Consider the following 23625-nt stretch of genomic DNA (forward strand, 5'->3'; position numbering starts at 1 on the left):
AATGCTTATCTAGGATGCTTACACACATGTACACACACAAACTCATCTAATCAGTTCTCCCTATTTCTTTTTTTATATATATTTTATTGATTTTTTACAGAGAGGAAGGGAGAGGGATAGAGAGTTAGAAACATCGATGAGAGAGAAACATCGATCAGCCGCCCCCTGCACATTCCCCATTGGGGATGTGCCCGCAACCAAGGTACATGCCCTTGACCGGAATCAAACCCGGGACCCTTGAGTCCACAGCCCGATGCTCTATCCACTGAGCCAAACTGGTTAGGGCCCTATTTCTTATTTTTTCTTTACTTGGAGAATTTGAAAAGTATACAAACACCAAAAAGTAGGAAAACTTTATTTTGTACCTTAATATAATAAAAGCCATAAATAAAAAATCCACAGTAAGCATCACACTTTAAGAACAAGGAAAAGAAAAGGATATCCCCTTTGGTCACTTCTAGTCAACATAATATTGAAAGTTATAGCCAGATAAATTAGGAAAGAAAAATAAATAAGTGGGATCCAAGTTGAAAAGGAAAAAGTCAAGTTCTCTCTGTTCATAGATGATATAATCCATGTATATAAGCTATGATGCACACTGACCACCAGGGGGCAGACACTCAACACAGGAGCTGCCCCCTGGTGGTCAGTGCGCTCCTTCAGCCAAGCTCCCATGGCCAGCCAACCTCCCGCAGTCCCTCTCTACCCCCACCCCCACTGGCCAACCTCCCATGGCGCCTCCCTTCAGCCAACCTTCCGCAGCCCGGATCGGCCCCGACCACTGGCCAGGCCAAGAGACCCCACCCGTACACGAATTTGTGCACCAGGCCTCTAGTCCTATATAATAAAAGTCTAATATGCAAATTGTCCCCTTGGGCGGTCGTTTGACAGCTTGCTATGACGTGTGCTGACCACCAAGGGCCGGCGCAGAATATGGCGGGCGTCGGCAACGCACTGCAACCTCTCGTCGGCTACCTGGGGATGGGGGTGACAGGGATGGAGGTGTGGTGAGAACGCAGGGTGTCCACCAAGCTTGCTCTCACTCCCCGTTACCCTCCCCCAAGACGCCAGGGCTCATGTGCTGGGGAAGCACCCGCACTCAGGTGCCACAAACCCACAAGAAGCCCACCCTGCACCCGCACGGCATCTTCCAGGTGAACCAAGCCACAGCCACTGGAACTGCAGGGGCTGGTCAAGCTCCCCATGGGTTCGCGCAGCAGCTGGTCTGCAAGGCCAGTTGGAAGAGAGTGCACTGCCCACCCGGCTTCCGTGCGGTACCACTGGGTGGCCCAGAAGCCCACACTTTGCCCACGCTCACCACATCTCCACATGGGGACTCAGGCACCATGACTCAGGCGGAGGGGGACTCACGGGGTCCTGAGGGCCCAGGAGCTGCCCAGGGCCCTGAGGTCAGCTGGAACCTGCCCTTCCACACATGATGCTCGCACTTCAATTGCCAGCCAGGCCTAGGGACCACACCCGTGAATGAATTTCATGCACCAGGCCTCTAGTCTTACACATCGAAAACCCTGAATGTTCCACACACACACAAAAAACACAATTAAAGCTGATAAATGAATTCAGCAAAGTAGCAGTATACAAAGTCAACATACAAAAATCAGTTACATTTCTATGCACTAATAATGAACAATCTGAAATGGAAACTATGAAAACAATTCTATTTATAAGAGCACCAAAAAATCAAATTCTAAAGAATTAACATAACCAAAGAAGTGAAAACTCTTTAAAATGTACAATGAAAACTAAAAAACATTATTGAAACAAAAAAGACATAATAAAAGGAAACATGTATCATGTTCACTAACTGGAATACTTAATATTGTTAAGATGTCAATACTACCCAAAGCATACATATTCAATGCAACCTCTTTCAAAATCCCAATAACATTTTTTATAGAAATAGAAAAATTCCGTCCTGAAATTCATATGGAAAATCAAGGGATTCCAAATAGGCAAGTCAATTTTGGAAAAAGAACAAAGCTAGAGGACTCACACTTTCTGAGTTAAAACTTACAATAAAACTACAGTAATCAAAACAGTGTGGTACTGGCATCAAGGCAGACAAATAGACCAATGGAATAGAATGGAGAGCTCAGATATAACCCTTAGCATACTGGGTGAGGCAAAAGTAGTTGTGAGTATGCACAACACAGAGTGTATTCTTGTATTAATATTTATTCATGATTGTATTATTTTCCTTACAAATAACTATAAACCTACTTTTGCCCTAACCCTGTGGTCGGCAAACTCATTAGTCAACAGAGCCAAATATCAACAGTACAACGATTGAAATTTCTTTTGAGAGCCAAATTTTTTAAACTTAAACTATATAGGTAGGTACATTGTTATTAACTTAATTAGGGTACTCCTAAGGCTTAGGAAGAGCCACACTCAAGGGGCCAAAGAGCCGCATGTTTGCCGACCACGGCCCTAACCTATATATACTGGTAATTATAAATAGAATTCGTTAAATATAGAATAGGTACTGTGACCATGTCAAACTGAAAAGCTAAATAAAAAGGAAATAGGCATATGAAAGGCTGCTTTCAAGTTGACATCAAAGATAACTCTGATCTAGAATCAGATCTTTTTGTAGTGATCCCATTGTTAAGTAGTGGACATTTCCATTTACTTGGTATTTGCACTAAGTCTGAAGCATCTCTGTACCTTCTACTCTATTCCCTGGCTCCAAAACGAAAAGAAGAGTTTTAAATATAGTTGAACATCAAGGTTCAGAAATACATATTTTTAAAAATTATAAATTAAAATCATATAACTGGAGACATTAAGTCCATTTTTAAAAATGAAGATAGTGTAGCCAAGAATATGCAATCTCACTTCATGAATTTTAAGTATTATTTAAACAGAGTAAATTAATAAACAAAACAGTTTTATAAAAACCAAACCTTTATCCACATTACTCAAAGGTAAAGAACTTTTATAAAGTAGGAAAGGACAGCCTTAGCGGTTTGATTCCGTGGTTGAGCATCAGCCCACAGACTGAAGGATCGAGGGTTTGATTCCAGTCAAGGGCACATACTTTGGTTGCAGGTTCAATCCCTGGCGGGGCCAACCAATCAATCTGTAATTTTGTAATATCACTTTCTCACCATCCATTTTCCTACTCCTTCCTTTCTTTCTGAAGCCAAGACTCTTTCTTATGGAAAATTAGGTGCAAGAAAAGAGTTGCATCCACTATTGTGCTTTCAGAAGAATGTCAAGTGACAGTATGATAATGTAGTTCCACCTATTAATATACCCTGAAAAGGTTTAGAATACCCACCTGTGTTCCTAAAATAAAAGAAAATAAGCAAAGGGAAGTAGAATAAAAGAAGGTGATTAAAGGTGAGTACCGGGAAGGTGAGTAAAGATGGGGGAATGAGAAAGGTCAAAACTCAAGTGCCAACCTGGACAGTCAAAGGCAATATTATAATACTGTTTCTAGGAGTGGAAAGTAGGGCATGTAGAATATTAGAGAATGGAGCAGAAAGTAAGACTATGAAGAAAATTTTCTAGTGTTTTTACAAGTACAGTATACACCTACCACTGTTAATATTAAAATGTCATTTATGTTCACCATACTTTCCCCTTTTTGTACCAGCCTGAAACTCTATTACCCCATTCCTGACACCCACCCTTCTCAAAGCTGAAAGCCATTCAGACACACATTTCTTAAAATCCAACCTCTTTCCTAATAAAAACTGACCCATTCTGTTCCAGCCCATCTCTTCCTTAATCAAGATTCTCGTTGTCTCAGGTGGGTGGTTTCCATTAGGAAAATAACCTGATAAAAGTAAACCACATTGAGAACTTAAGCTTCAGAGGATAAAAGTATTTTTAAATGTTGGGATCATATCTCAGAATCTTATCTACTCTGAGGCTAACATTTTCTTCACTTAATCATTCAAAAAATATTTACTGAGTAACCAGAAGTATAGAGACAAATTTGGCACCCTACTTCTGAATACTTGCCAGTTTCTATTGTAGAGTAAAGAAGTGAAAGGAAGGCTAGAAAAAAAAATAGGCAATAATGGGACTTTAGGTACTGATGATAAATACTTGCTTTACATACTGTTATTCCAACAACTCATACACCACCATTCCTGGCCTCCAGCCCACCTTACACCTGACTTCGCATCACTAATTGATCATTTTCTTTCCTGCTTAAGCCAAGTACAGACTCAGAATTTTTTAAACATTATGTTTCAGGTAACCAGCTGTTATTTAGATGAAAACTATGTGTTATCTCCTAGTTAAAGGGAAAGTCAGGCATCTGGGAAGGAACGATTTTAAAGATGACAGAAGGAACTACACTATATTCAGTCTAGAAGAGTAACAAAAATAGCAATTACATTATGTGTCATGCAGCACTGCACAGATACTTTAAAGATATTGTATTTCACTGAATCCTTATAGCAATCCTATGAGGCAAGTACTATCTCCATTTTACAGTGAAGTAGAAGGCTATTCCCAGCCTCCTCTCTGCTTATCTAAATTCCCTTCATCCATGGCAGCCTCCAAACCAACTCTCCATAATCATTCCCTCTACTAATCTCCTCCAGCATCTGACAATAAATGTTATCCTGTGTGATTGTTTATCTTTCTTATGCTTCTATCCTGCCTCCCCAACTAAATACCATATTCCCCTTGCTCAGTACAGCTGGTGCTCAAAAACATATGTTTATATAATGGCCAAAAGAATTTTGTAATCAGTCAAAAGTTAATAGATATTAAAAGAAACCTGCACACTCTCTTTTTGGTCATCCAGGCATGTTTTAGTGCAGTAAAATATTATCTATCATAAGCAAATTAGCCACTTACTAGCTGTATGACATATAAAGTCTTCATATATCATACTTCGCATGAAGTAGATGAAAATAAAAAATAAACAAAATTTATCTGCCCAAAGTTACTAGTAAGCAGCTAGCAACAAAAGCAGTAAGGATTTGCAATTAGTCCTTTTTCATACTAAGTCTCACATTCTTTCCACATACATATCCAAAGAAGCAGGAAGTAGAAGGTCACACCAACATATATAAGACCCAAAGATGACAACAGTTGGAAGATTAGCTAATCTAGAAGCAGATTTTCCTTCTATTGCTTGATGATACCCAGACAAGTTCCCTGATTTAGCACACTCTGATGCACCAAGTTATGCTGTAATTAATGTGAATCACCTTTAAGTCCATGGTAGCTAGGGTTACCAGCTATAAAATTGCAGTTGACTGTTTTGGGCTATTTTGATATTTTTTAACTAAATTTCTGTAATTCCCAACATTTCTGTTTATATAGTGACATTTCCAACCTTCCTTCTTATCAAATGTTATGACATATAAAAAGTGGTTTTCTTCTATTAGTCTGCCTGGCTCTAAAAAAATCTCAAATTATTTTTAAGCAGCAATAGTGAGCTCAAATACAAGAGATGCAGGAGCTGCTGGGATTTGAAAAATCCTAGCAATGAATGCACAAGAAAGTGAAGAAAGAGACGCAGTCAGTGGCAAGTTAGCAAAACCAAAAGTGACATAGTAACTAGGACGAGAAAAAGATAACTTAGCACATGGCAAGGGCTTCACACAAAACTGCACTTCTTACAGTAACTAAAATGCCTGCTAATGTGAATATTGTGAAGCAACAACAATAAAGTCTAAACAAAAAAAAATATTAAAAACATAAACAGAATAAAATAAAGAAAATAAACAGATGTATAGCCACAGACAAAACACTAGTTTCAGTGTGGCCTTTATACAAGAATAATAATAAAAAAATTTGCATACATATAAGCAAAAACAATGGATACAGACAATAGGGGAGTGAGAGCCTGTGCTAGGGGGCAGGAGCGGGCTGGGAGAGGTCAATGGGGGGAAAAGGAGACATATGTAATACTTCCAACAACAAAGAATTTTTTAAAATATATAAACTCAATTTGTTTTAAGAGAAGAGGGGGAAATACCAATACAAAGAATAAAACTTAAAAACTATTTTAAGAAGTCTACTGAAAATAGTGATCTAACATAAAAATAAATGCTACCATAAAGAGATATAACTGTGGAATAATAAACATAATTATAATGAAAATAAAAACTATAAAAGATAATACATATACTCAGGGGTCAGCTCCTTTCAATAAACACTTTGTATATACAATAAAAGTCTTACTACACTACCCATTCAGTTATACTAGAGGTTTGGGAGCTTATGTGAATGGCTCGTGTATCAGAGTATATAGATAAGAGATAAAAGGAAAAAAGTAATAGGAAGCAGAGTTACTGATATGTGACCCCACAGTAAACTGGAGACTGTCCAGAAGGGTAATAAAATTTTGCAATGTTGGATCGTTTTGTGATTTTGGTTACAAGCTGCCGATAAAGCATTTCTAGAATAGTAACTGCTTTAAAAATTCCATTCTGTGCCATTCAAGATTATAGGCAATTAATTTATGTAATATCTATAACTCTAAGAAAGACTATATAAATTAATTTCTATAAAAAGGAATTTTATTTTAAAGGATCAATGAACACTCACCACTTAAGAGAATTCTTTTCATTCACTCACTCATTCGACATATTTATTGAGCACCTACTACATATCAAGCCCAAGGTTTGGAACTAGGGATACACTGGCAAAGGAAAAAATACACAGTATCTTCCATCATGAAATATAAAGTCTATGGGAAAGACAGACACTAATCAAACAATCAAAAGACAAATGTAAACTTGCAACCAAAACAAGTACTACAAAGAAAAATATAGAATTTGGCCTAGTCACAGGGTCTTTGTTACAAAGAAAAACTTCATTCTTCAAAGAAACATTTTACGAACTTGGTAATTTTATATAGTACTAGAGGCCCAGTGCACGAAAATTTGTGCACTTGGGGGGGTCCCTCAGTCCGGCCTGTGCCCTCTCGCAGTCTGGGACCCCTCGGGGGATGACCACCTGGAGATTGGGTCTAAGCTGGCAGTCAGACATCCCTCTGGCAGCCTGGGAGCCCTCGGGGGATGTCCACTTGCCAGCAGGGTGCAGGCCTAAGCTGCAGTCGGACATCCTTAGTGCTGCTGAGGAGGTGGGAAAGGCTCCCACCACCACCGCTGTACTGGCAGCCATCAGGTTGGCTTGTGGCTGAGCAGAGCTCCCCCTGTGGGAGTGCACTGACCACCAGGGGGCAGCTCCTGCATTGAGCATCTGCCCCCTGGTGGTCAGTGTGTGTCATAGTGACCAGTCATTTCCAGACGTTCTGCTATTAGGGTCAATTTGCATATTACCCTTTTATTATATAGGATTAGAGGCCCGGTGCACAAAATTCGTGCTCGAGGGGGGGGTGGCCCATCAGCCTGGCCTGTGCCCTCTCGCAGTCCAGGAGCCCTCAGGGGATGTCTAACTGCTGGCTTAGGCCCGCTCCCCGACCAGGAGTCCGGACATCCTTAGCACTGCCATGGAGGTGGAGAGGCTCCCACCATTGCCACTGTGCTCGCCAGCCGTGAGCCTGGCTCAGGGCTTCTGGCTGAGCAGCACTCCTCTTGTGGGACCACACTGACCACTAGGGGGCAGCTCCTGCATTGAGTGTCTGCCCCTTGCCAGTTAGTACATGTCATAGTGACCAGTAGTTCCACCGTTCCCAGCTGGCATGGCTTAGTGGTTGAGCATCAACCTACGAACCAGTTCAATTCCCAGTCAGGATACATGCCCAGATTGTGGGCTGGATCCTCAGTGTGGGGTATGTAGGAGGCAGCCAATCAATGATTCTCATCATTGATGTTTCTATCTCTCACTCCCTTTCCCTTCCTCTCTGAAATAAAATATATATATTTTTTTAAACAATCAGGGAAGATACTGAAAATATTGGGAAATGCCATCATTTATCTAAAGAGAAAAAAAATCTTTAAATGGGTATTAATACCTGAGGTAGCTCCTTCCTCAAAAGTGTCACTCATACTAAAAAAGCTAGGTTAAAATTTGAGAAACAATTCAGCTTTTTAAACCAATACTCAAAGATCTGGAATAGTATTGAATTTCAAAAAAATTTTTAAACACAGAAATGTTTATAATATCTAGTCTTCAAAAAAGTAGCTAAAGGATATTAACATGAGGACAGCATTTTGCAATGAAAGCCATTCCCATAACAAGCTTTGTTAGGTTTTATCTTTACACACATTTGCAATTACTTGAACTTACACAGATGTCAACTAATTCAGGTCTTAAAGACTCCCTCTGTATATATGCCTAACATTTTTTACAAAAACTATTATTACTGGGGAAAAAAAAACTTTAATTTGAATCTCCTAACAGCAAAGAGCTAAACTTGTCAAAATTTAATAAAAGATATTATGTAAATACTAGTAGCCTGGTGCATGAAATTCGTGCACATTAAAAGGGAATTAATTGCACTAACCGGTTTGGCTCAGTGGATAGAGCATCGGCCTGCAGACTCAAGGGTCCCAGGTTCAATTCCGGTCAAGGGCATATACCTTGGTTGCGGGCACATCCCCAGTGGGGAGTATGCAGGAAGCAGCTGATCAATGTTTCTCTCTCATCAATGTTTCTAACTCTATCCCTCTCCCTTCCTCTCTGTAAAAAATCAATAAAATATATTTTTTTAAAAGGGAATTAATTAGTGGAAATATTTTAATATTGCTATTTGCCCTTTCTCTATAATAGAAGTGTGAGAGATTAAAGGAAATTAGTAAAATGTATATGAATATATAAATTTATTAATAAATAAACAGTAACAAAAGGATATAACAACAGAGGCATGATATAAAAACGACAAAAACATGATATGAAAACAACAAAAACATGATATAAAAACAACAGTGATGCAAACAATGACTGATAAAGTGATTAAACTTATTCTGATATCTCCCTGTACACCACATTAAGAGTGAAAACACTTTCAGAGTGCTTGACTAATTTCCCTTGTGATGAAGTATTTAGAACTTTAACTGTAATGTCACAAGCTCTTCAAACTCGAGAGAAAGCAACATATAACTGACCATGTGCGAAAACGGGTTCAGGTAGAAATATGCCTACTTTGTCTAGAGTTTGTCCTTGTGATTTATTAGTAGTCATCACAAATGCTGGCATCATGGGAAACAGTCGTCGAATCAATTTAAATGGGAGGCCAGTGTCAGATGGGGACAAATCAATTCTTGGAATCAGAACAACCTCTCCCTCTTCAGATCCTGTTAATACTTCAGCTTCGATAATGTTAGGTCGTAATCTTTTGATGATAAATCTGGTACCATTACAAAGACCCCATTTACTATTGAGATTTCTCAATAGCATGATGATTGCACCCACTTTCAATTTTAATTTATGACACGGCATTCCCAAAGGAGTAATACTATTAAGAAATTCGATGGGAAAATTTTCATTTTCAGCATCATCTGTGGAATCAATGGAATCATCACTCAAATATGTGTGAAAATCTCCATCGAGTATATCCAAATTTTCTTCATTTAATTTTTAAACATGCTCATTTTTTTGGACAAAGAATTGCATGTTTAGATATATTTTTAATATTATCTATAGTAGTGGTTCTCAACCTTGGCTGCACGTTAGAATTACCTGGGAATCTTTTTAAAATCCTGATTTCTGGGCCTCATCCTCCGGAAATTCTGTTTCTTTGTTATGGGGTGGGGCCACAACATTAGTAACAAAGAAACAGAATTTCCAGAGGATGAGGCCCAGAAATCGGGATTTTAAAAAGATTCCCAGGTGATTCTAATGTGCAGTTAAGGTTGAGAACCACTGATCTATAGATATAGTATTTCCAAAGGTAGCTTCAATAATAGTTCCATTACAAATCATTTCACTTCCACACTTTGCTCCGAGGGGGGGGTTCCTGCCTGAAACCTCGCCCTCCAGGAAACAGCTGGGGGAGGGTGCAGCCGTTTCCAAGACGACCCCTGCAGGACTGACTTCCTTCCGGATGGTCGAGCTTCTGGCCATGATGTTACACCCAGAGTTTTTAAATAAGTAGATTAAAGAGATCATTTACTCCTTTTGACAACATAAAATATATGCTTAAAAGTTTAAAAAAATAACTTCAGCAGTCTCAACTCCACGTACATAGCATGTTGTCTTTCTGGAATGTCAACTTATGGGGGACTTTATTATCCAAAAAATGATTACCTATAGCTACCTGTATTTAATATTTAACTAATTAAAATAGTGTGTTTTGCCCTAGGCAGTTTTGCTCAGTGGATAGAGCATCAGCCCGCAGACTGAAGGGTCCCAGGTTCAATTCCGGTCAAGGGCAGGCACCTTGGTTGCAGGCTTAGTCAGGGCCCATGGGGGAGGCAACCAATTGATGAGTCTCTCTCACATTAATGTTTCTCTCTCTCTCTCCCCCTCCCTTCCATTCTATCTAAAAGCCAAAGGAAAAATATCCTTGGGAGAGAATTAACAACAAAAAATTTAAAACAATTTTTTAAATAGTGTTTTTAAACGGTTTTTATAAGCTTTGATGTTCATCTTACAAATTTTGTTACTTTATATATAATTTATAATTTTAGTATAAAAATTACTTCCTTTTATTCCTGTTCAATTAACTCGTTAATGATTAAATTCTCCTAAACAATTATCTCCAAAATTATAAAGCTAATTAAATTAAGTTGCCTTAAACATTTAAAACTAAATGTATAAATCAAATAAGTCCGATTCTCTCAAACTTTCCAAATGCCTCAGATTGTAGCCTTACAAACTATCAAAACCATTCTAAATACCTAAACAACTCTTATAAATTTAATAATCTGAATTAATGGATTAAATCCAATTATCTTGAATGCTTTAACACTGTTGAGAAACTTAATCAAATTATTTTACATCTTTCAAATTAAAATCCTCCCAGGTGTAGTGTACCAGGGACCTGGGGAAAACCTTGGTTTCTTGCCGGGAGCCGGTCCATCCTTGCTGTTTCAAGGGACCTGGCATATATAGCATATTGTTCTTAATATGTTTGCTCTCCTTAGCGCCATGTGTTTTAACCAAGGTCACCTCTCCGAGAAAGGTTGTTTCCCCAGGTGGGGATTTTTCCCTGAGGTTAGGGAGGGGATACAACCCCTTAATTAAGTGCCAGGCGGGTAGTTAAGCTACATAATCTTTACTCCCTGGAATGGAGATAAGAAACGCCCTAACCTTTGTAATAGAAATTGACAGGATTAAAATCGGCTGGTATAAATACGGATGTAACAAGACAATAAACATCAGATCCTCATCAGATCCTCATCAGTTCCTAACCAGAACTCCGACCAGAACTTTGGCTGGAGATCCTGGCTAGAGGTCCTGACTAGGCTGCTGATCAACTGAAGGCTGTCTTCGTGTCATTCCTTCTTCGCCGACTCCGTCCACACCTTTGGGGACCCCTGGACCCGCTGGGATTGGACCCCAGCAACTGGCGCCCAACGTGGGCCCAGCAGTTTCTGAGGTCTTTGTGAAATAAAACTGTCAGATCAGCCTGAATGGATGGCTTCCCAACTCTTATGTGAAAGAGAAACAAGCTATCTTGTTTAAGTCACAATTGTGTTGGTTTTTCTTTCACTCATAACCAAACATACTAGCAATCCGAGTTACTGTATAATATATGTTCAATATTTATTAAATATTTCAAATTAAAATCCAAAGCTAACATGTAAAATCCTCTTATATGTCTGATTTACTTAAATGTTTCAAACACCTTTAAAAACAAATACAAATGCCCAACCGGGTTGGTTCAGAGGTTAAGTGTCTACCTATGAACCAGGAGGTTACAGTTCAATTCCCACTCAGGGCCCATGCCTGGGTTGTGGACTCAATCCTCAGCATGGGGCATGCAGGAGGCAGCCAACCAATGATTCTCTCTCATCATTGATGTTTCTATCTCTCTCTCTCCCTCTCCCTTTCTCTCTGAAATCAATAAAAATGTATTTTCAAAGAATGCCAACATCTAGTATCACAATGATTATAAAGCATTTTTCTAAATTTAATACCAAAAAAAGTTTATACTAATAGATTTGATTTGTTTCTTAACTAAAGATAGCATGTTACTAAGACAGGACAACAGAGCCTAGGGGCTTCTTCCAGGAGAGTTCTACTTGCTAGCATGCTATGTTTTTGTTTCGTTGTTTGTTTGTAATACTACGACTTTTCAAGCAACCCAATATACCATACATTCTCTCAATTTTTAAAGCAACCTCTTAACACAACATTTAATTGCTTGCTTTAACATGGCAATGTTAAATGTGATATTCTGTACATTACAGAAGATGCAACTAATCTCTACTGAGTGATTGGATTCTGCTTTCTTATGTTCTATCTGGCTCAATGCCACAATGCTACATTCATTTTATTGCCAGGGAGATACAACAGACAAATTAGTTTGTAGTTTATTGCTGCTGCTTTTACAAAATGATAACCAAGAATTAGATATGACATAAATCATAGCTATAAATAGAACCGTACATGTCCACCAATATTTATTATTTACTTACTTGACTCCCCTGGCTGGCTACTTATACTATTTTATTTACCAAACAGGTTAAAGGTAATCTTTTCAAAGAGTGAACATATATCTTAATGAGGCCAAGACACAACCCACATTTTTAATGGGTAGCAATAAACTAGAGAGCAAAAAGGGAACATACATGTCACAATAGTTAAATGTCAACTGAGAGATTTTGAAAATAAGTATGTCTAAATTAAGTTACAATGTGTAAATTCAAGTATCTCACAGTGATTTCAGTTTGTCTATTCCTTGGAACTTAGGCTAAAGGGAAAAAAATCACAGACAAGCAATAGGAAAATAAGAGATTAAGGGAATGTGATGAACCTAGTTGTTGTTTCCTAACTTCCATAACCATGGGAGTAGGGTAAGCATAAACGTAAAGAAATAATGAAATATAAAGAACTGATTCTATCGCTTTTCCTCATTAACTGTACTGCTCATCCATTTTGTATTGGGTGATTAAAAGTACATTCACTACATCACATCAGAATATGCCTAGAAATAATGTTCAACTCTGAGCAACCTTATTTATTTGGAATACTGACAAAGTGTCGACATAAGAACATCCAAACCTGCAGAAAACTTTTATAAGAACTTATTAGAGTTTATTTGAGCCAAACATAGGGTATATCTGGAATCAAGATCTCAGCAGAATGAGAAAAATGCTTCCCAGAAGAACAGTTTGCAGTTTCTTTTCTGCATTTGGAATTAAGGAAGGAAGATTACATGAAGGTGGGAGAAAGCAGGGTGGGGAGTGTATTACAGTATTAGGTGCTCCCTTGAGGGTGTGAAAAAGAGGCATTTCAGAGGCATGTTTTCCTAGAGCAGGGGTGGGGAACCTTTTTTCTGCAAGGGGCCATTTGGATACTTATACATCATTCACAGGCCATACAAAATTATCAACTTAAAAACTAGCCTGCTAAAGTTAGTCAAACATTTAATTAACTCACCCCTAATGCCTGGCAGGGCCAGACCAGATGATTTCACAGGCCTTATATGGCCTGTGGGTCAGACATTCCTCACTCTTAACTTCAAGGAATGTGGATTCTTTTTTTCTAAGTTTTTAATTTTTATTAATTTCAGAGGAAGTGAGAAGGAGAGAGGGATAAAAACATCAATGATGAGAGAGAATCATTGATCGGCTGTGAAAGGGCGAGGGCTAGGCCCTCCACCTTGCCCCAGGGTAAGGGCTACGCCCTCCACCTTGCCCCAGGGTAAGTGCTCCATCTTACCTTGGCCACGTGCTTGGCAAGGAGCTTCTTCCCAGAAGTCTAAGCCTCTGCTAGCCACACCCAGGAACAAGACACAGACTTGTGCCTGGCCAATCGGCAGAGCACAGTCCTTTCCCCTCCCCTTCCTCCAACTCCCCCTATATAACCCGTCTCCACACAGAGTTATCTCTCTCTGCTTCCTGTCGCTGCGTCGGCAAGGTGGGGGAGCCGAGCTAGCTCGAATAAAGACTCTTATGCTTTTGCATCGGACTGGCTGGCTCCCTGATGTGGTTTCTTGGGGATCCTGAAATCTGGGCATAACAGGCTGCCTCCTGCACACCCCCTACTGGGATTGAGCCTTCAACCCAGGCATGTACCCTGACTGGGAATCTAACCATGACTTCCTCCTGGTTCATAGATAGATGCTCAACCACTGAGCCACACTAGCCGAGCAGAATGTGAATTCTTCAAAGCCCAACTTCTAAATTATTTTTTGAATCTTAGATAAACCTGCCACCATTATACTAATTGGCATCATTTTGACATTTCTACATTTTATCATGCCAATTTATTCTTTTGTACTCTCTTTTGCTTGGAACTCCCCTTGCCCTGAACTCCCTCATTATACCTATCTTGACTATAAACAGAACGTAAGGTCCCTTAACTCCTCCGATTTTTCAGTCCACCAGCTTCCTGTCTTCATTTGTCCACCTAGACCAGGGGTGGGGAACATCCAGCCCGAGGGCTATATCAGGCCCATGAAATCCTCTGGTCTGGCCCTGCCAGGGCATTAGGGGCGAGTTAATTAAATGTTTGACCAACTATAACAGGCTAGTTTTTAAGTTGATAATTTTGTATGGCCTGTGAATGATGTTATAAGTATCCAAATGGCCCCTTGGCAGAAAAAAGGTTCCCCACCCCTGATCTAGGAAAACACGCCTTTGAAATGCCTCTTTTCACACCCTCAAGGGAGCACATAATTCTGTAATACACTCCCCACCCTGCTTTCTCCCACCTTCATGTAATCTTCCTTCCTTAATTCCAAATGCAGAAAAGAAACTGCAAACTGTTCTTCTGGGAAGCATTTTTCTCATTCTGCTGAGATCTTGATTCCAGATATACCCTATGTTTGGCTCAAATAAACTCTAATAAATTCTTATAAGTTTTCTGTCACCATATGCAGATGAGTTCTCATCCAAAGACTCCACAGGCCACTTCTCCAGTTCTCTTGGAGTTCTCTCTCTGTGTTGCTCCCGCTTGGCTGATATTCTGTCTCATCAGTTCTCACTGCCTTGGCTCCTCCTAACTCTGATTCTGCTTTCTCAACTCAGTCCGTTCCCGGGCTTTGTTCAGATTCCTCCTCCCTGTGCTGCATCCTGGAAATTGCCTCCAGGGCAGTGAACCAGGGCTGCCACAGGGCTCATCTCCTCGTGTCCCTTCTTTCAGGGATCACGGTCCTGCTGTTGTCCCATGTCTGAAAATGTGGCTTTAGATGTTTTATCCAGTTTTCTGGTTTTTAAAAGTGTGTGTGTGTTACAGAGGGAGGAGGGAGTAAATCCCGTTCCTATTACTCCTTTATGCCTGGAAGCAAAGTTATATTAATAACTTTTACAATTTCTTTTTTTCCCCTACATACTCTCTAGGACACTAAAAAGTCAGATGAGTCCACCATATTTATAATCACCTTTGTTTTCACAGGTATTAGAAGCCATAGCTACTTGTATTAGTCTGAGTTCTCAGAGAAACAGAACCAACAGGACAGATAGGTAGGTAGGTAGGTAGGTAGGTAGATAGATACACAGACAGACAGATAATAAGGAATTGGTTTACATGTAGAGTTCTGGAAGACTGCACACAGCTGGGAATAGTTTTTATGTTCCCAGCAGCCTGAGAGGAAAGATCTCATAATACATGGGAGAGTCCTCAGAAACGTAATGTCTAGTACTCGGGTAAATCAGCACTTGGCTAAAGGCTGCTCAGGACCACCCAAAATTTAAAAGTAAGCCTCAGGAGAATAAAACTGGCTCCAAGTAACTTTTTTTTTCCCCAATACAAAAGTTTATTTAACAAAAGTTCAATGTGAAAATGGATTGGACACTGTTTTTATATTGTAGTAAAACAGGTGCTATGGAGAGGGGACATGTGGAAGCAGTTGATTTCTCTGGTAACTACAGCCATTCTTCATACACGTTCCAAGGCTTCTAACATGATGATACTATTTCCTCGTATTACCACCATTCCAATATTGTTCTGTTGCCCACCAGTTGCCATCTCCACACATTCATCTATCACAAGATTCATAAAGGGATCAAATCCCCATAATATTCCTTGGACATGTCTGCCACCATTTAATTTCAATGATAACTTCTTGTCCATACATTTTTTTTAACTCGGGAGGGTGAGCTTTGCTCATGGTGGCCAAGTGAGCTCAAAGATACTTCCCCTGACTCCAAGTAACTTAATTGCATCTGACAGGATGCAATTGGCAAACTTTTCTGTAAAGGAACCGATAGTAAATATCTTAGATTTTTTTATACATGGATGGACCTCTTGAACTGGGCAGTGTATGTCAAGACATCCATGACAATGTGGCTGAACAAAATCATATTCAATTAAAAAAGAAACAAATACTTGGGAGACCTTGCTGACTATCTTCCTAAAACTATTCCCATTTATTATATAAATAAATTAAGTCTTGGAGAGTTTAAATCAACTTGCTCAAAGTAAACAAAGGCAACAACATAGGTTACAGTCAGGATTTGGGGGCAAGTCTCTCAGGCTCTAAATCCCATGGTAACCACTCTACCTTCCTGCGCTCCTTGTAATGCCTTTTGCTCTTCCATTCTAACATAAATTCATTACAGCATGCTATTAATTAATGTGTTCTCTGTTGCTACTGACTGCTTGTAATAATGTGGGGAAAAATTTATTGAGAACATTTAACTTTATCTCACTTATTTTTCATACTGCCTTCAAAGTTCTGGAACTTGACCACAAGAACACAGCAGTCAATGGTGCCATCAGAATTTGGGGTTGAGTCAGTCTGAGTCCAAAGCCCAAGATCTTTCCACCTCATCACACTGTCTTAATAGCAGAACAAATCACAGGACTTGAGTGGTCCACAGAAAAGAAGTGCAGGTAAACTATGTTCTCAACCACAGAAAGGGAAGAGAGAATGTAAGAGAGAGACTGGGAATAGTTACTTGTTTGAGAAGGGAAATGCTTAACTGAGGAGTATATGTTCTTTGCACTGTGGCACACAGCATTTCCCCATTTCTATCAAGGTCCATTGAGTTTCTATCAAATTCTTGGAGCTATTCTCTAATTCCCCAGCTCTCAATCATGCCCTCTCTTGCTCCTAATTAGATATCACTTAAACCAATTAGGTGATAGCATAAAATGCATCATACTGCTATTTCTAAGTGTGTTAATCAGAATCCAAGAAGCTTGAGGACAACTTTTGTATTTTATAGGCTATGTTCCAACATGACTGCAGTATCTGTGTTAATGATTACCATATTCAAGTATTATACTTCGGAAAAATTATTTAGAAGTTTTCCAAAAACAGATTTTCAACTCCAGACACCTTAATGTCAAGTACAGTAAAGAAAATAAAGAGAAAAATATCTACTTTGAATCTTGACAAGCCTTGTTTACAAGGTGCCACAGCTAAAATAATATTTCCAGACTTTAGATACAAACTATCTATATATATATAAAAGCTTAAGCGACCATCGCAACTGAACAGACAACCGAACAGGCTGCATAGGGTGACCAGGATGGCAGGGGGGGTCAGTGAGGGGCAACCAAACAACCGAGCAGCAGGCTGCGTGGGGCAACCAGGCCAGCAGGGGGAGTCAGTGAGGGGTGACCAGGCCAGCAGGGGGGGCAGTTTGGGGCGACCAGGCCGGCATGGGGGCAGCTGGGGGTGACCAGGCCAGCAGGGGTGACAGTTAGAGGCGATCAGGCAGGCAGGCAGGCAAGCAGTTAGGAGCCAGTGGTCCAAGGGTCCTGGATTGGAGAGGGTGAAGGCTGGGCTGAGGGGACCCACCCGTGCACAAATTTCATGCACCAGGCCTCTAGTTTATTTGTAAAGCACTCACTTCCACATCACTTTAAAAAAGGAAGGAAAAAGTGAAGTCAATAATTTCCTGAAATTCATAATAAGCATTATTAAACTAGAAACCAAAACTTCTGACTTCTGGTTAAAGAACTTTCCATTAAACCAGCAGTTCTCCAAGTCCAATCTCTAGTCCTCGGGAGGTCCCCAAGAACCTTTCCAATGATCCAAGAGGGTAACACTATTTTCATTAAAAAATACTAAGATATTAATTGGCTTTTCACTGGGTTGACTTTTATACTTATGCAAGCCCAAAAGCAATGGTAGGTAAAACTGCTGGCACCTAAGCACAAATGAAGGCAGTGGCACCAAACTGTACTAGTTAGTGGTCATCATATTCTTACCCACCATGCACTATAGTAGAAACAAATACCAGTTTCACTGAAGAATGTCCTGGATGAAGTAGTAAAATTTATTTAATTTATTAAGTCTTGACCCTTGAGTATATGTCTTTTTTACATTGTGTGACAAAAAGGGGACATGCATACTGACTGCACCCTACTGCACACTGAGTTATAATGGCCATTTAAAGGGGAAGCACTTGCGTGATTGAGTTGTGAGTTAAACTAGATGTATTTTCCATGAAATACCATTTTTACTTGAAAGAAAAACTGATAGACAAATGAACACTCTTCAGATTTGCGTATGTGGCATAAAAATGAAATGAGCCTGTCTACTACAAATAACACAATTGACAATATTTGTTGCCTATGACAAAATTAAAGCTTTCATGTAAAATTAAAATTTTTGGAACACCTATATCTGGCCACCATAAGTTTGACAGCTTCCCAATCCTATCTAATAAAGCTGGAATATGCTAATTGACCCTCATGCTGTCACAAACATGGCAGCGCCCACAGCCAATAAGGAGGGAATATGCTAATTGACCCTCATGCTGTCGCAAAGATGGCAGTGCCCACAGCCAATAAGGAGGGAATATGTTAATTGACTGCCATGCCCTCAAATATGGTGGCACCCACAGCCACAAGAGGGTGGCACCCAGTCCCCTCAGCCCCACCAGGGCAGCAGGTGCACGGCAAGGCCAGGCTCCGCGCGCCTGCCTCCGGAGTCCCCCAGCCCCCTCAGCCCCCCAGCCACCCAGGGCCAGCCCAAGGTGCAGGCAAGCCTCAGATGGTGGCTGCCCAACCACCCAGAGCTGGCCCAAGGTGCAGGCAAGCCTCTGCTGTAGGCTGCCCAACTGCCTAGGGCCACCCAAGGCGCAGGTAACCAGGGCCAGCTAAGGCTTGTGCTGCTGGCAGTGGCAGCAGCAGAGGTGTGATGGGGCATCACCTTCCCCTGATTGCAGGGTCCCCCTCCCTCCCCTGAGGGCTCCCAGACTGTGAGAGGGGGCAGACCGGGCTGATGGACTCCCCCTTCAGTGCATGAATTTTCATGCACTGGGACTCTAGTATTTAAATAACTGTCTGATAAGGTCAGTAATAATATAGTATTAACAAATGAATTTTTTTTATTATATAATGAAATGTGTAAATATTTGGAAGATCAGCAGAAATCAATGAAATAATATTTTCTAAATGTCCAATGCATGCTGTTAAAAAATCCAATTCAAAGTCTAAGTTAGACCAAAGATTTTAATATAACAGACTGTGAAAAGTTCACTGTTATGGTCTCAGGTTATATGCTGCAAGTATTCTTTAAGAAACTACCATCTGTCAAATTTTGGTGTAGTATCAAAGAAGAAAATCCACACTTATTTGAAATGGCTATAAAAAATACCCTTCCCTTTTTTCAACTATATATCTGTGTGAGGCTGAATTTTCCTCATATATTCAGCCAAAACAATATATTGCAACAGACTGAATGCAAAAGTAGAGGTGAAAATCTAAGTTTTCTATTAACCCAGACGTTAAAATGACTTACAAAAAAATGTAAAACAATGCCACTCTTTTTACTAATTTTTTACTTCAGAAAATAGTTACTTTTCATTAAAGTGTTATTTATATTAACAAGTTTATGAGTTTGTTATTACTTTTAATAAATTAATAAATAATTTTTTTAATTTTTCAGTTTTAATTTGGTAAATATTGGAAAATATAACCTACACTGACAGCAGCTGTTTAGGACCCTCAATAATATTTAAGTGCAGAAAAGGCTCCAGAGACCAAAAAGTTGGAGAATGACTATACCATATCATGCTAAAAAGAGAAACACTCAGAAGAGGTTGAAGATGAGTAGAATAAGCAGATTTATCATCTAAATTAGGAATCCTCGCCCAACTGGAGTGGCTCACTTAGTTGAGTATTGTCCTGTGCACCAAAAGTTTGCCCATTCGATTCCTGGTCAGGGCACATACTTGGGTTGCAGGGTTTATCCCTGCTTAGGACACATATGCAAGGCAAACCGATTCTCTCTCTCTCTCTCTCTCTCTCTCTCTCTCTCCCTTTCTCTCTCTAAAAAGGTCTCTAGGATGGCTCCTGGATTTCTGGATTGAGTGACTGTGTAGATAGTTGTGTCCTTCATCAAGATGGATCAGATAGGAAAAATTTTAAGAAAAACAGTGATGAGCTAAAGTTTATGTTGAATTTGATGTCCAGAGAGTTAGTCAAGAGTTAATTGGAATGTGTCGAGAATTCAGGGGAGCGCTATGGGCTAAAGATACAGATTTGGGAGTTAGCAGTATATGTATAGGTGATAGTGAAGTTGTTCATTTAGATCAGTGATACTCAGCTAGGATTGATATTGCCTCCAGGAGACATTAGGTAATGACTAGAGACATTTTTGATTGTCACACTGGGGTATCTACTGGGTAGACACCAGGGATGCTGCTAAATATCTTACAACGCACAAGACATCCCTCTACAACAAATTATTATCTGGTCCAAAATATCAGTTCTTCTGAGGCTGAGAAATCCTGTTTTAGATCATGTAACACAAATGAATGTCAAAGAGAGTCAGATACATCTAATTTACTTTCTGTCTCTTTTTTAAATTTAAAATTTATTTATTTATTTATTTGTGTTTAAATGTGGTTATATTATTATTTTTTTAAATCCTCACCCAGGGACATTGTGTGACAAAAAGGGGGCATGCATACTGCACCCTACTGCACACTGAGTTATAATGGCCATTTCAAGGAGAAGCGCTTGTGTGATTGAGTTGTGAGTTAAACTAGATGTATCTGACTCCCTGATCTAAATGAACAACTTCACTATCACCTATACATATACTGCTAACTCCCAAATCTGTATCTTTAGCCCATAGCGCTCCCCTGAATTCTCGACACATTCCAATGAACTCTTGACTAACTCTCTGGACATCAAATTCAACATAAACTTTAGCTCATCATTGTTTTTCTTAAAATTTTTCCTATCTGATCCATCTTGATGAAGGACACAACTATCTACACAGTCACTCAATCCAGAAATCCAGGAGCCATCCTAGAGACCTTTTTCCCCATTCATATTCAATGCATTATTAAACCCTATTCATTCAATATCTTTAATACCTCTCAATTAGTCCCTTAGCCTTCATTTCTAACTGCCACATACTTAAATCAGGCCTTAACACATCTCACCTGGATCACTGTAGCAGCATCCTAACTGGCCCTACTTCCCATCTGGTTCTATTACCTTTCCTCCACAATTTGCCAAAGCGATCTTCCAAGAATGCAAAATTGATAGTGTCACTCCCCTCCCTAAAATCCATGACAGCTTCTCATAGCCTTTGAATTACACTTCAGCTCCCCAAACAAGCACAAGATGGCATTTATGACAGGACACTCACCTACGTTCCTGGCCCTAGTCTTACTCTTGTAACTCATCCACACAGACTCTTCAGTTCTGCCATGCCAAACCACCAGCATTCTGCAAGCTTTCAACACATGATATTCCCTCTGCCTGTCCTCTTCATGTTTAATCCCCTTCTTACAACAAACTCCTGGCTCATCATTTTTCAAAACTTGGCTCAAAAATCACCTCCTCCAAGAAGCCTTCTCCAAGCTCCCAGTTGGATTAGAGTCAACATCTCTGGGTTCACGAAGAAACACACTTATACTTCTATTACAGAATTTACTTATGCTTATGATCATCAGCTGGTGTTCTTACTATAAGCTCCCAAGAGCAGAGATCAAATCTCATTTGAGTCTGTTGAAATGCACCATGAAGCTCTGAGTGAAGCTCTTCCTGGGGACAATATGGGCTTCAATGTCAAGAACATGTCAAAGATGTTTGTTGTGGCAATGTGGCTGCTGACAGCAAAAATGACCCACCAATGAAAAAAAGGATAAAAAAATGACCCACCAATGGAAGCAGCTGGCTTCATAGCCATCCAGGCCAAATCAGTGCTGGATGTGCACCTGTGCTGGATTGTCACCCAACTCATACTGCTTGCAAATTTGCTAAGCTGAAGGAAAAAAATGTCATTCTGAGAAAAAGCTGCAAGATAGCCCAAAGTTTTTAAAATCTTGTGATGCTTCCATTGTTGATAGGGTTTATGGCAAGCCAATGTGTGTTGAGAGCTTCTCTGACTATCCTCTTCTGGGCTGTTTTGTTGTTCCTGACATGAGACCAACAGCTGCTGTGGGTGTCATCAGAAAAGTGGTCAAGAAGGCAGTTGGAGCTGGCAGTCACCCAGTCTGCCCAGAAAGTTCAGGAGACTAAGTGAATATTATCCCCTGTACCTGCCATCCCAGTCTGAATCAGGGTGGAAGAGCAGTCTCGGAACTGTTTGTCTCAATCAGCCATGTAACTTTAATAGTAAAAGACAAGTTAATGATTACATTGCAGCAGAAAACCTTCAGAATCTGGAAAGGAGGATGTTTTGTGAATCCTTTGGGTTTTTTGTGTGTGTCAGTTTTTAATTTAATATTTTTAAATTAATACTTGTTAATGGAAACAACTAGACAAAAAATCTGTCACAGAATTCTGAGACCCATTAAAATAAAGTTTAATGAGAGAAAAAAAATCTTCCTTGATCTGATAGCCAAGAACCAAGTATTTAAGTCTACTAACTACATAAAAGATACTTAATGTTTGCTAAATAAATGGAAATAATATCTCCTTCAACATTTCACTTTTGATACAACTACTAATTTTAAAACAAGATTTAAAAAGGCATCATTTAGCCCTAGCCAGTTTGGCTCTGTGGATAGAGCATCCACCTGTGGACTGAAAGGTCCTGGGTTTAATTCCAGTCAAGGGCACATGCCTGGGTTTGGGGCTCTACCCCTAGTAAGATATCCCTAGTAGGTGTTGTGCAGGAGGCAGCCAATCAATAATCCTCTCTCATCATTGATGTTTCTATCTCTCTCTCCCTCTCCCTTCCTCTCTGAAATCAATAAAAAAAAATTTTTAAATGCATCATTTAACAGCAACCTTTTTTTTTTTTGTTAAACCTGTATTAGCTAGTTAAGTTGCAAGCAGAGAAATTTTTTTAAAGATGCTTTACTTGAATGTGTGTGTGTGTCCTTTATCAGCCACAGAATCTGTGATAAACATTTATTTTTTACGAGCCCCAAATGTTCTTCCAATGACCATGGTGCCTATTAATATATCCAAACTGAATTCAGGTCCTCCTGATAACTAAGACATATCTCAATTTTTAGTTACTATTCTTGCCCAAATCTAACAATAAGAACATTCTTGCTTATTGTCAGGCTTCTGGGTCAAGTGTTCAATATACAGTATCAAATTATGCAGTTACTTGTTGAAATATAAGTGGCTTACAAATGGATCCGTCTTTATCTTATACTAGAGGCCCGGTGCACAAATTCGTGCGTGGGTACGGGTCCCTAGGCCTGGCCTATGGTCAGGGCCATCTTCCCCGCTGCCCGCAGC

General features: G+C 39.7%; 1 protein-coding gene and 1 pseudogene across 1 annotated transcript in view; both read right to left on the minus strand.

Annotated features, from left to right (window-relative positions):
* NUBPL (nucleotide binding protein like) overlaps positions 1 to 23625 on the minus strand; it is a gene marked incomplete at its 3' end in the record, with an annotated part of 206430 nt that overhangs the window by 119486 nt on the left and 63319 nt on the right. The gene's annotated exons all lie outside the window — the stretch shown is intronic.
* Positions 15813 to 16147, minus strand: LOC111825346 (annotated as a pseudogene).

Source organism: Myotis lucifugus, unplaced genomic scaffold, assembly GCF_000147115.1.
Source record: "Myotis lucifugus unplaced genomic scaffold, Myoluc2.0 scaffold_22, whole genome shotgun sequence".
Lineage (NCBI taxonomy): Eukaryota > Metazoa > Chordata > Mammalia > Chiroptera > Vespertilionidae > Myotis > Myotis lucifugus.